The sequence below is a fragment of the Plecotus auritus genome, assembly GCF_963455305.1.
Source record: "Plecotus auritus genome assembly, chromosome: 1".
In the NCBI taxonomy this organism is placed as follows: domain Eukaryota; kingdom Metazoa; phylum Chordata; class Mammalia; order Chiroptera; family Vespertilionidae; genus Plecotus; species Plecotus auritus.
In genome coordinates, this window is record NC_137770.1 from 79,911,651 (window position 1) to 79,925,282 (window position 13,632).

The 13,632-nt window shown below is 41.4% G+C and overlaps 1 protein-coding gene across 1 annotated transcript in view; it reads right to left on the reverse strand.

Annotated features, from left to right (window-relative positions):
* Nucleotides 1-13,632, reverse strand: part of AVEN (apoptosis and caspase activation inhibitor) — a 192,016-nt gene that overhangs the window by 14,360 nt on the left and 164,024 nt on the right. The gene's annotated exons all lie outside the window — the stretch shown is intronic.

Sequence of the window (13,632 nt, forward strand, 5' to 3'; positions counted from 1 at the left end):
AAAGTCTGAGGCAAATCTGTGAATCAGATCAATCTCTGATTCTGCCTATAAGAAGCAAAATAAATCCTTTTTAGAAGAAAATGACATAGCCTAAAATTATCTCTACCATCTTTTATACACTGTGTCCAAAATTCATTAAAAACCAGCAGGCTTATCAAGAGATGAGACTGAGATAATAGAAAAACTAAGAGAAAGGAAAATAAACAAGATATTGGAGTTATCAGACTTGGATTTTGCGATTTTGCAATGTGAAAATTTCAAGACTAGGAAAAACTATAAAAATCACACACACACACACACACACACACACACACACACACACACACACACACACAACAGCCATGAAGTCATCTTCAATTCATATAAAGTATACACATTAAAAAAATATAGGAAAAAAAGCTTTGAGGAAAATGAGATACCTAAAACACATTTTATTAGTTATCAAACTTCAACCCAACTTAAAACTCTAATAAATAAAGCATAAAGTGGCTAATTTTGAAAAAATAAGCTTGTTAAAATGACTACTGAGGAATAGCAACCCCTCTAATCCTCTCACTGAATATGAAGGTGTTCACACTTATCAAATGATGAATCCTAGAATTAAGAGTGCTTCCAGAAAACGTTACCGAAATTCTTCCTGAATTTTATCACAACCTGCACAAAAGCGATGGTAGTGTTACCAAATATGCCACCCCATGTCTTGCACATCACATATGTGCACATGCAGAGACTACTGGAGACATTCGTGAAGTGAGACAGCACAGTACATTAGCAGTGATTCGATTCTGCTCCTGCTTTATTCCCCTTCTGAGAGCTCCTGGTCTCTCACTCATGGTGTCGCCAGCTGAATAAGTATGGAATGGAAACCAGCAGAGAACAGTGACAGCCAGCTATTGTCGACAATGGAACAAATGGTGAAGGGAGCATGCCTTGGGAGTCATAAGCATTCAAAGTTTTGGAAGCACTCACCAGCTGTATGTTCAGAAAGTAACTAACAGCACAGTGAACTGACCAGAACTAGGAATCATTAAAGGAGTACAGCACTCTCTTCCCTCTTCTTCAGCCAAAGACTAATTCCATGACTTCTAAGAGGCAGTGGAACTCATACAATGTCCTCAAACAACACGGAGGAGCAGCAAGTGCCCATTAGGCTACTTGAACAACAGCAACAAAAACCCCAGACTCTTCTATTTTGCAAATAAGAGTATCAAAATAGCAGGTCTACTAAATCCAATGATAGCTTATTAAAAACAAAATTTGTTCACTAGAATATGCTTTAAAGAAGTGAAACTGATATACCTTGAGGGTTCACATTTTTTTTCACATAATAAAAAGTCTCACATAATTCTATTCCAGTCACAATGCTGAGGTTAGTGTGCATGCAATGAAATCTGAGATGCAGGAGGCACTGAAACAATCTTGTTATAAATTGAAAATCAATTACATTGCTCTAAAGCCACATTTCTGGAGACAAAATTAATGACAGATTTTTTTCAATTGATTGTGTGAAGCAGCAAAAATGTTGGACAATTAGACATGTGGGATGGCAGCAATCTTACATATGCTTCTGAAAATACTCTGAACAAATGTTTCAAGCACTGCACAATGCTTAAATTTCTGGGATTCCTTCAATGAAACTCATGATCAGCAAACAAATCTCCAAGTCGAGGGTTTAATGAAGAGATAAGTCTTTACCTGGTCGATAACCTGCTCTTTATCTAGTTACCATTAAATAGAGGACAAGTTTGCCCTGACCTATTTGGCTCAGTGGATAGAGCATCGGCCTGCGGACTCAGGGTCCCAGGTTTGATTCCGGTTAGGGGCATGTGCCTTGGTTGTGGGCACATCCCCGGTGGGGTGTGTGCAGGAGGCAGATGATCGATGTTTCTGTCTCATCGATGTTTCTAACTCTCTATCCCTCTCCCTTCCTCTCTGCAAAAAAATCAATAAAATATATTAAAAATATATATAGAGAGGACAAGTTTAACTGCTAAGTACCACCACCAACACTCCATCCTGGCAAAGCTAGCCAAACATCTTGTTCCTCTACCCACCTCAGCTGAAAGCCACCATTTACTTAGCATCACAAATGTACAGTAGAGTAGAGTGACTGTGGGGACAATCTAACAGAAGACAGTGGTGAGAAATGAGAATGACTGCACATCATCAAAATTAAATCTGGCTGCCAAAAACTATTATAAAAATTTTTCAATAGTCCTAGCTGGTTTGGCTCAGTGGATAGAGCGTCAGCCTGTGGACTGAAGGGTGCCAGGTTCGATTCTGGTCAAGGGCACATGCTCCTGTTATAGGCTCAACGCCCCCCCCCCCCATAGGGGGCGTGCAGGAGGCAGCCAATCAATGATTCTCTCTCATCATTGATGTTTATATCTATCTCTCCCCCTCTCCCTTTCTCTCTGAAATCAATAAAAATATATATTTTTAAAAATTTTCAACAGGTTTATTCAATTTTCAGATGTTTTTCTTGTATTTTGGAAGTCCATTCTACAACAGCAATATTTCACTTTAGCTTCAGCTAAATATGATTTAACACTTGACCATTTGGTCTAAGTGTGTATTTGGTGTGCCTCGAATTTTAGTTAATGACATTCTATGAGGCCATTTTAAAAATAAGGTAGCTTTATATGTATTGACAAGAATAGATACCCATTACTCAACTGTTATGTGAAAAATATCAAGTTTTAGTTTAGTATGAGTAAGATAGAGATATACATATACACACAAAAATACTGGTATATGCATAGAAATAAGTTGAGATAATTATATACTTATTTTAAGAATGATTATCTCTCAGAGGGTGGGATTAAGGGAAACTTTTTTCCTTTCTGTACAATACATATCCCAGTTTTATTTGCCTTTGTAAACAACAAGCACCTATCACTTTTGAAACTGAGCCAAACAGAAATAAGGAAATCTGGAAAAAAGCTAAATTTCCTAAGGGCAGAGACCTTCTCAGAATGCATTTAAGGCAAAACATCCCTAGATCTCAAAGCTGGAATCGCAGATGCCATTCATGCAACCTTCTCGTTATAGAACAAGGATGAACCGTGGGTCTGGGGAGGCTCGATGGCCTGACCATGGCCACAGAGCCAGTTAATGACTGACACCAAGACCTCTTGGCTCCTAGCATTTATTATTATATCTACAACTAATAAAGCTCTTTCCACTGTTTCCACTAGGCTTCTCAGCTATCTGAATTCCCTAGAACAAAAGCAAACAATAAATAGTTTATGCCATTTCGTTCACTAATATTTGACATGTTGACAATGTTTGAAGGTATGAAAATCCAAACACAAAAACTTAGGAATCACTCAGGATTCCTTTAAATAACTACTATAGTACTTTAAAAAATGAGTGTTTTTATAGAATTCTAGGTATTCTAATAATGATAGCATCAGAGAAATAAATATACCAACACTTTATTTATAATAGCCGGCATTCTCATTCTGCCTCACTTCTTACACTGGTCTAACACATGTCTTATGATCAATGGCAACGTGGACACTAAACTTGTTAGAATTCTGCAGTACTATGCTTTCTAAAAGCTTAGTCATAGATAACACGTCTTTGAATTTTAAGCTTACCCTTTCAGCCCAATCAGCAAAGAACGGCTTTCTGCCAAACAAAAGTACTTAACATGACCACACTCTCCAGTGGAAGTTAAGATGGGGTTACAAGGAATAATCTTTATCTGGGCAAAAAGAAACCTGCAGACTTTCAGCTTCGACAATACAGATTTAGGTGTATATGAAGATGGGAAATGTGCCCAAACTAATAATACCCAGTTCCAATGATAAGGTAGTGACAATTCCCATAACTGCATCTATCCTAGATATTTGGATCTTTTTCTCACAAAACTGGCCCAGACCTTGGTGGTGCATTCTTTTGGAAACCAACTCTCGAAAGCAAGAGGAATGTACCACTAGTTCTGGATGAGTATTTCACTTTCAGCTACATATTCTTAGCTTTTCTTTATCATGATCAAGTTCCTTTATTTCCCCCACAGCCCTTGAAATATGCCCTCAACCAGGACACCATGTATCTGGGAAAACACAAACAAACTTTGTAGGTTGACAAGTTCACAATCTTCATTAAAAAAACAATATGCCCCAACAGTCACTACAATAACTGCTATAGAAAATGAAACATACCCTTTCTTCTCTCTGAATTTCTCTGTTCTCTCTACAAGATAGTTGGAAGGTCAAAGTGGATCCTAAGTCCACAGATAATTCAGAGATTTGTGGACATAAAATCTATAGTACATAAAAAATCTTGCCTCCCCCAACTTCAAGCTTCAATGGATGAGCCTGTCTAGATGCAGATGTCAAGCACTCATATATCCACCCTAAAACAAAGCAACAGCTCAAACAGTGATTAACTTAAAAAAGTCAGCTTGAGCCAAAAGAACAAGAGAGGCAAGAAAAATCTCTCCTTCTGCTCAACAGTGACTTATAATTAGCTTTCTCACCAGGTGTGGGGCCCCCAAAGCCCCTGAGCATCAAATATCCACATTGAGCACTACATAATAGATGTGCCTATCTTCCCAATGTCCCTAAAAAGTTGCTTCCCCATCTGCAAGGATTATGTAGGAAAAGCCAAATATACTCAGGTACGATGAAAGGGTTCTAGGCTTTATGATAGAAGGATGATGGTGACATTCTAGAATCTAGCTGTTTCCCTCAAAATAGTTGAATAATTTATGTTAACCCTGTACCACTATAGACAATCTAGTACAATTTCTCAGGTCAAATATTTCCAGAAACGAGGCCAACATCAAATCCCGGCACAGAACTCTCCAAGATAAGAGAAAGTGATTAGATAAAAGTGAATAAATAAAAATACAAAGATCAATTCTCCCATGGACAATGAAGTCTTAAGACTTAGAACTGATCTGAAGTAAAATAGTGTATCAGCTAAGATTAGGTCTGGCTGCATGAAACAAAGACATGAAAAATTATGGCTTAAACAAGATAAAAGGTTATATCTTTGTCAACTAAAAAAGTCAAGACTTAGGCAGTCAAAGGCTGGTATGTGGCCCAGGCTCCTTCCAGGTCATTGCTCTGCCTTTCTTATGGAGTCATGATCCAAGGTGATGACCAGAGCTCCTGCTACCCCCATCAAAATTCCACACAGCAAGATGGAAAAAGAGTCAAAGAAAAAGGGGCAGAAGGCATGCATCATCTATGTGCTAAGTTAGTTTTCCCAGAAACTACCATAGAACCTTTCCACTCATTTCTCTTTTGGCCAGAGCTGTGTCCTATCATTTTATCAAGCCACAAGAGTAGCCATGTGCCCAGATAAGAACCAGGAGTTTGAGGAGAATAAATATGGGTTGGGGAAGCAACTAACCTCTATGACAAATTATCAAAAATCCTTAAGAGGTAGTTAATAAGGTCAGCTGCAAGTGTAGTGATTATGCTCACTGAAGTACGAGTTGTCTCCAATTATTTCAATGAAATACTTGTAACATTCAAACTTCTCAAATTATTATTAAAGCTAATTATAGAGGCTACATGCCTTTCAATCTTTTTTTTCCAATTCTGATAAGAGATAAGTGTGAGATAAAATTCTAGTTTCCAATATAATGCAAGACCTTTGTAACAAAACTAGAGGCCCAGTGCATGAAATTCATGCACGGGAGGGGGGGCAGGGGACAGAGAGGTTCCCTCAGCCCAGCCTGCACCCTCTCTAATCGGGGACCCCTTGGGGGATGTCTGGCAATCTGGGACTGCTGGCTCCTAACCACTCACCTGCCTGCCTGCCTGATCGCCCCTAACCACTCTGCCTGCCTGCCTGATTGCCCCTAACCCCTCTGCCTGCCTGCCTGATTGCCCCTAACCCCTCTGCCTGCCTGCCTGATTGCCCCTAACCATCTCTGCCTGCCTGCCTGATCACCCCTAACTGCTCCCTTGCCGGCCTGATTGCCCTCAACGGCCCTCCCCTGCCAGCCTGATCTTGCTTCCCAACGGCCCGCCCCTGCCTGCCTGGTTACCCCCAAAGGCCCTCCCCAAAGGCCTGATCTTACCCCCAACTGCCTTCCCCTGCTGGCCAGTATGCCCCCAACAGCCCTCCCCAGCCGGCCTGGTCACCCCCCAACTGCCCTCCCCCAACTGTCCTCCCCTGCTGGCCTGGTCGCCCCCAACTGCCCTCCCCTGACAGCCTGATTGCCCCTAACCCCCTGCTGGCCTGATCTCTCCCCCAACTGCCTTCTCTTGCTGGCCTGATTGCCCCTAACTGCCTCTGCCTCAGCCCCCACCACCATGGCTTTGTTTGGAAGGAAGTCGGACGTCCAGAAGATGGCTGGTCGACCCAGTCTAATTAGCATATTACCCTTTTATTAGTATAGATAGATTATATAGGATAGGATTGCTTAAATGGAGGAAAAGCCTTTTTCAGCAGGAGGAGATGCTCTTGGCAGACAAAAATACATAATCCCTATATCTGAACTGATAGCCAGCCATATGCACTATACTACCAAACCAGTCATTAAAAAATTGAACCGCTTTCTTACACCTTAAACCAAACAGCTGTTGTCCTTAAAAGCCCTCCTCAGCCCCCACCTTAGGTTCTGCCTTTGCAGTTCACCCAGATTTGGTTCTGATTGGTTGGTTTCTATTCCAGTCAGCGTCAAAAGCTCCGCTTCCTAGGCAGCCATTGGCTCCTCGCAGTTCACCCGGATTTGGTTCTGATTGGTCAGTTTCTAAGCCAGTCAGCATCTCTGGGCCTATCTCCGGGCCTGATTCGCAGCCGCCAAGGCAGCTATGGATCAGGCCCTGCCTCTCTCTCCGGGCCTATCTCTGGGCCTGATCCGTAGCCTCTGTGGCAGCTGCGGACCAGACCTTGCCTCTCTTTCTCTCCAGCAGCTGCGGCAGCTACTGATCAGGCCCCGCCTCTCTCCTCCAGCAGCTGCGGCAGCTACTGATCAGGCCCTGCCTCTCTCTCCGAGCCTCTCTCTGGGCCTGATCTGCAGCTGCTGCAGCAGCAGAGAAGTTGTTAGGCCTCCAGCCCAGCCCCAACCTCGCCATGCCCGCCTTGCCCCGCTCACCCCCCACACTGCCCCGCCTGCCATCCAGCCTTGCTGTGATACGAGTCTTTGGGTCACGGGGAAGGACCTAGAGGTGCTCCATGCACTTCCTGGTGACCGGTCGCCCGTCTGGTCGTTTAGGGCATGATGGCCCCTGGCCTTTTATAATGTAGATAAATACTATTAACTATCTTTCTCAGGGAAAACAGGCATAATGTGAAGTTAAATGTTAATGATTGTAGGAGTAATAATTCATTTACTTAATTGCTATTTTTTTCATTCTTTCATACATTTTTCAACACAGTTCTGTGCCACACACTATTGGATGCTAATAATATATCTTTGCTCTCAGATCCTGACTTGAATAAATAAGAGGGGACTATAAAAAACAGAAAACTGAAATTTTAAACAAAATTTAATACCTTTCCCAAAGCTTTAGAAAGGTTTGTACTCTCTCCCTTTCTTATTTTACATATAAATGCGCACATAATGAGAAGCTCATGGTGTTGTTTTGTTTTAAAAAGATTTAGTCTACCTAATAGCTTATTTGTATTTTATTTTCGTAAATTAACCTGGCACCCAAAATATTGACTTCGTTGGTTATAGTGGGTAAAAACCATCACACAGATAGTCAAAGGTTCCAGATCTAACACCTGAAGTAGATCTAACCCCTGGCAATCTTGCAATGATTTACAATTCACTTCCAGAGGAGATGAGAGAGAAGAGTTAGATCAATGCCCAACCAACATTATCTGGAAAATAGCCTGATATCTGTAGGATGACGCTCTCTCTCTCTCTCTCTCTCTCTCTCTCTCTCTCTCTCTCTCTCCCCCCTCCCCCCCCCCTCTCTCTCTCTCACACACACACACACACACACACACACACACACACACACACACTGCAGTGCAGTTCCACTGGTACACTAACAGTCTTTTCCAAAGATCAGTATCTTGGTCCCACAGCAGAGTTGCCTGAATTTTCTGGCCTGTCATCCATTCTCCTCATTATTTTATTTTCTTTCCTACACTGAATATTTTTTTTAAAAGTCAATCTATCCCTATTACCTACTTATGTCTCACAAACATGGCATTTTCTATCTTAACTTGCCCAATTTTCCTTCTTGCAATTAAATGTTATCCATCAAGGTTAATCCTATATAATAAAGATATAATATGCAAATGGTCATTACGCCGTGAAGCGTAATGACCGACAGTGTAACAACCAGATCACGGATCAGCAGGAGGGTGGGGCAGCAAGCTACAAGTGGGCAGCAGAGAGCTACAGGAGAGGGCAGGGCAGCAAGCTATGAGGGGGAGACAGGGGGGCAGTGCGAGCTACAGGAGGACAAGGCAGTGGGTGGAGAGCTACTGGAGGGCAGCAGCGAGCTACCGGCACATGGATTCGTGCGCAGGGCTACTAGTTCTATAATAATAAAAGCTTAATATGCAAATTGACCAAACGACCGAACAGCAGAACCACCATCCGGATGACCTTCCAGGCAACCATGCAATGACACACAATGGCACCAGGCCAGCCAAGGCGGGTGTGATGCAATTGGTCAGGGGGCCCGCCATCGCCCCGTGATCACCCCGTAGAGGGAGGCCCAGGCCACTGGCCAGCAAGGCAATCGATCGGGGGGAGGGGGGGGGTCCGCGATCACCCCAGAGAGTGAGGCCCAGGCCACCCTCTGCGGAGGTGGGGAGAGGCTCCATGATAGATCGCCCGCAGAGGGAGGCCCAGGCCACTGGCCAGTGGGGCAATTGATGGGGAGGCTCTGCGATCGCCGCAAAGAGGGAGGCCCAGGCCACCCTCTGCAGGGCAATTGATCAGGGGCCTCCACAGAACCGGGGAACCAGGAATGTGTGGTGGTGGACATGGGCAGCACCAGGCCAAGACGTGTGTGGGCAGGGGGTGGGGCCATGAGGCAGCAGTGGCCGTGAGGTAGCCGGCAGCCAGGGCCAGGAGGCAGCTGGGGCTGCAAGGGCCTACCCTTGCATGAATTTCATGCATTGGGCCTCTAGTGTTAAATAATTTAAATCCCCAAATGCCATACATAATCCCATTATGAGAGAAAAAAAAATGGCATGAAGCATGCCCTCCAATTTACAGAATACTGTAGAGGTTTGCTAGAGAAAATGTCTGAACCCATTTCTATCAGGACTATGAGAATGCTTTCAATTTGTTGTTTATTGGCTAAACATATGTCAGATTCTCATAAATTAAAGAATTAAGAAATTTTACCTGTTGTCTTATCTTTGAATTGTCTAATTACTTTTTATTGCACCTTAGCTCAATTCACTGAAATCACCTCTCTGATCATGAATTCACATCTTAGCATAGAATGCAAATTCCACACCTTCAGCTGCTGACTGCCCTTCTTTCAGCTTCTACTCTCACTCCTAAGACCCTATAAAAGCCTCTTTTCAAAAACACATAAGGATTTTCCTAATATTCTTCATAAAATCTCCAATTGAGCAGCTCCAGCAAGCACTAGTAATACCCAAGCTGAAGAGAAGAAACCCTTAGTCTATATTATACATTTACTGAGGTTAACTCATGCAGGCAACATAGAATATGTGGAAGTGAGTTTTGATTGACTTCTTCATATCCCAGAGCCTCACTTTTCTTTGTAAAACTTTTAGTTCTAGCTTTTGAGTCTGCTTGGAATGAGTCTGGTTGGGCAGTGTGTCCCCCTAGAGACCACATGAGCAGAGGCCTCAAAATAGAAATGATTTGGGCCATTGACAGAGCAGAAAGGCCAGTATGACTCAAGCATGGTGAGGGGTGAAGAGGTAAGATGTGATTGATGAGAAGGCTGCATCATATTCTGTATGTGACTCAGGGTTCTTCATCCAGTTATCAATCTCACTGCTAAACACCATAATCCACAACAACCAGGCTTAGTGATCTCATTTAGGGCTAGTTCTTATCTGTTAAACATATTTTATATGAGTACCCAGGCACACAGTAAGTGACCAGTTGTCCTTACGTTGTTTACAGATTAAACAAGACAACACAAACAGTAAAAATTTTAAAATGAACAGGAGGGGCTGTCAAATGGTCACCTTCAAAACAAAGAAGATGAAAGATTCAAAAGTTCTCTGTCTGCATATGGTAATGGATCGTTCTAAAAAACATTACTGTGGCTATATGCCATCTACCAACCCATTTTTTTTCCTTTCTTTTTTATTTTTGGTCTTCCAAATGGGTAAGAGTTTATTGCTAATGAAATAAAATGACATGGAGAATAAAAAAACATAGAGAAGACAATCGGATGCTAAAACAGTGATGAGATTAAATTACCTAAAAGAATAAGGCTATCAGTAGCATTTGTTTTCCAGAATAAGAGTATTCGTAACAATGATATCTTACCATACAATCCAACAATCTCACTCCAGGCTTCTTCCCATTTGAGATGCACAAAAACAGCCATGCTGCACACATACGATGCAATAAAAAGAAATAAGCTACTGAGGCACAAAAATACATGCCTGTTAGGAAGTGAAGGAAGCCAGTCGGAAAAGACTACCTACTGTGTGACTCCATTTTGGATAAGGCGAAACTATAGAGACAGGAGTAAAAAGGTCAGTTGTTTCCAGGCGTTGTGGGAGAGGATAGAAGCAGGTGGAGTACAGGGGATTTTAACAGTGAAACTATTCTTATGATACTATGATGGTAAATACAAAACATCCTGCATCTCTCAAAACCTAGAGAGCCTACAACATGAAGAGTGAATTGTAATATATGTAAATTTAAAAACCAATTTGGGAGGTCAGGAGATACCAGGAAAAAAAATGTAGACTCTGATAAGAGAATCTAACTGTATTATAAATGTATGAAACAGCCTTCCTGAAGGAAGTGGGGGTGGGAGGGCAGCTGTTGCCCTAAATAACTTGGGAAATGAATGGAATCTGTAAGAAAAAAGGCCCAAGAAATTCTAGATGATAAAATTGCTTTCTTTGGAGAAATGGGAATTCTGATACTGCCATACATATGTACTGGACTTGAACAGGAAGGTAAACTGATGACAGATGTGGGGGCCAGGTTATTACCCAACACCTTCTGATGAGCACTGTTTGGTCCTGGCATTATTCATATCAATGATACACACTGCTTTCATTGGAAAGCAACAAGTTGCCTAGTATTTGGTAGATCTGTTTGAGAAAGTCAGTAGCAGGGGTGTTGATTCTCATTATTTACAGCTGCCTTAGAGCATGCTTGGCTTCCTTTTATCTAAATTTTCCATTCCATATCTAAAAGACAGAGTGGTGAGTTTTAAGGAAATCTGATATACAAAAACACAAAATTATAAGACAGTAACTTGATAAACTGAACAATAATTTACCGATTTACAAAGGATTCATGAGCAGATTCATCTACTGAGACTCCATGACATATTTAAAATGTGAATGAGTTTCCAAAAGCTTTTCTTAAAACTTTTCAGAATATATTCATTGTGAAGTTGCAGGAATGTCGGTGGATTAGCTATAAAGAAGCACCTGTTGTTTGGATGCTCCCTCTCAAGTGTTTCTGTTTTGATGAGTACATTTGTGTCTTATTGTATTCTCAAAATAATTGCTTTTCATGGGTGTTATCAAAAGTAGCAATATTTTTCATGATTTCAAAGCTCAAATTAGAATTTGTGGCAGTGAATTATCAGAGTAGTATCTCTGTATCAGTGGTGTATCTCTTATGTTTTAGCAGTAAGATGAGGGTGTAAGGTCTGGGGCTGGGAAAGCAGGAACTTTCCCGATCCCACCCCCACTAAACTGGACAAGCCACAGCCGTGCTGGACCCGGCTGGAAAATAAATAACTGCTCGAGACTTCTCAAGGATGGCCAGAGTGTAGCTGTACCAGCTTCCAGCTTCATAAATCACCCACCACAGGCTACCTCAAATAAACTACCTCAAATAAACTACCTCAAATAAACCTGATTGGTTCAACAGCAGCATAAAGAACTCTGCCAGGCACAGGCGGGTGTGACTCCCCCGGCCTGTGCTCTCGGACCGCGGGACCTCACGCGAGAGCTTTCAATAAACACGATTTTTCGCTTTTAACCTGCTTGTCTTGGTCAACTTATTGGTTTCGGTCAGATTAAGTCCTACATCTCTGATTAAACCTTACAGAGGGTAATAAATGTTGGGTTTGCTTTTGCTATTTCAAAGGAAGAAATGTCTTCTAAACCTTTTGCCACTGTATGAGAAACTTTAGCTAGGCAAGGTGTCAGTGGAATCTGTTTGCCAAATGTTATTTGACAAGTCTTAGCAATCATTTTTTATATAATTAAACAGCTTTATTCAGTTTCATGTTTACTGTGTTTCAGAGAGATGCCGTTGGGCAGAATTCAGCAAGTTAAGGGCCTCTTTTAAAAATAATTCAACTCTGCAAATTTAGCCCCATTTGGGGCTTTCTGGGTATTAACCAAATAGTATCCTTTTTTTTTTTAACTTTGGTATATACCTCTAAAGTATAAGGTCTTTTTTAATACTAAAATAATATTATATGAATAAATGGCAGTAATTAAAAATAATAAATTAGACTGACAGCTGTCAGAGGGGAGGGGGGCTGTGGGGCTGGGTGAAAAAGGTGAAGGGATTAAGAAGAAAAAAAACTCATCAACACAGACAACAGGATGGTGATTACCAGAGGGGAAGAGAGATGGGGGAGGTAGAAGAGATTAAAGAGGGGATAAATGGAGATGGAAGGAGATTTGACTTGGGGTTGTGAAAACACAATAGCGTGTACAGTTGACGTATTATAGAATTCTACACCTAAAACCTAGACAGTTTTATTAACCAACGACACCACAATAAATTCAATTTAAAAATAAAATAAATAAAAATAATACATTAACATTATCAAATATGTAGATAATATTTAAATATCTCCATAAAATGTTTTGGGTTCCTCTTAGGGGAGAGGAGGATTGTTTTTTATAGTTGCTGTATTCAAATCATGATCCAAAAAATACCCCAGGATGTACTTAGCTGATGTGTCCCTTAAACCTCTTTAGTGTTCACAGTTCGTTGAGGAAACCAGATCATTTAACCCAGTGGTCGGCAAACTGCGGCTCACGAGCCACATGCGGCTCTTTGGCCCCTTGAGTGTGGCTCTTCCACAAAATACCACGGCCTGGGCGAGTCTATTTTGAAGAAGTGGCATTAGAAGAAGTTTCAGTTTAAAAAATTTGGCTCTCAAAAGAAATTTCAATAGTTGTACTGTTGATATTTGGCTCTGTTGACTAATGAGTTTGCCGACCACTGATTTAACCTATCAGTTTTTTCACTTTCTGGATTTTGCTGACTTGTACTCCCATATCATTGTCTAATCTGTTCTTTTTTTCCCCTCTACGTTTCCTATAAACTGATAGTTAAAACTAGAGGTTTGATCAGATTGAAATTCAATTTCTGGATGAATGCTTTTTAAATCAGAAAAAAAAATTAATGAAAATGTGTAAGGACAGAATCCAATTTTAGATAAAGATGTAATGTTGGCTTTTAGAGTTATCTGGACAGGAGGAAAATATCCCAAACCCACTGTCTGTCTGAAATGGTTAGGAAATGAGTAGGACCTAAAGTTGCTCATCAGT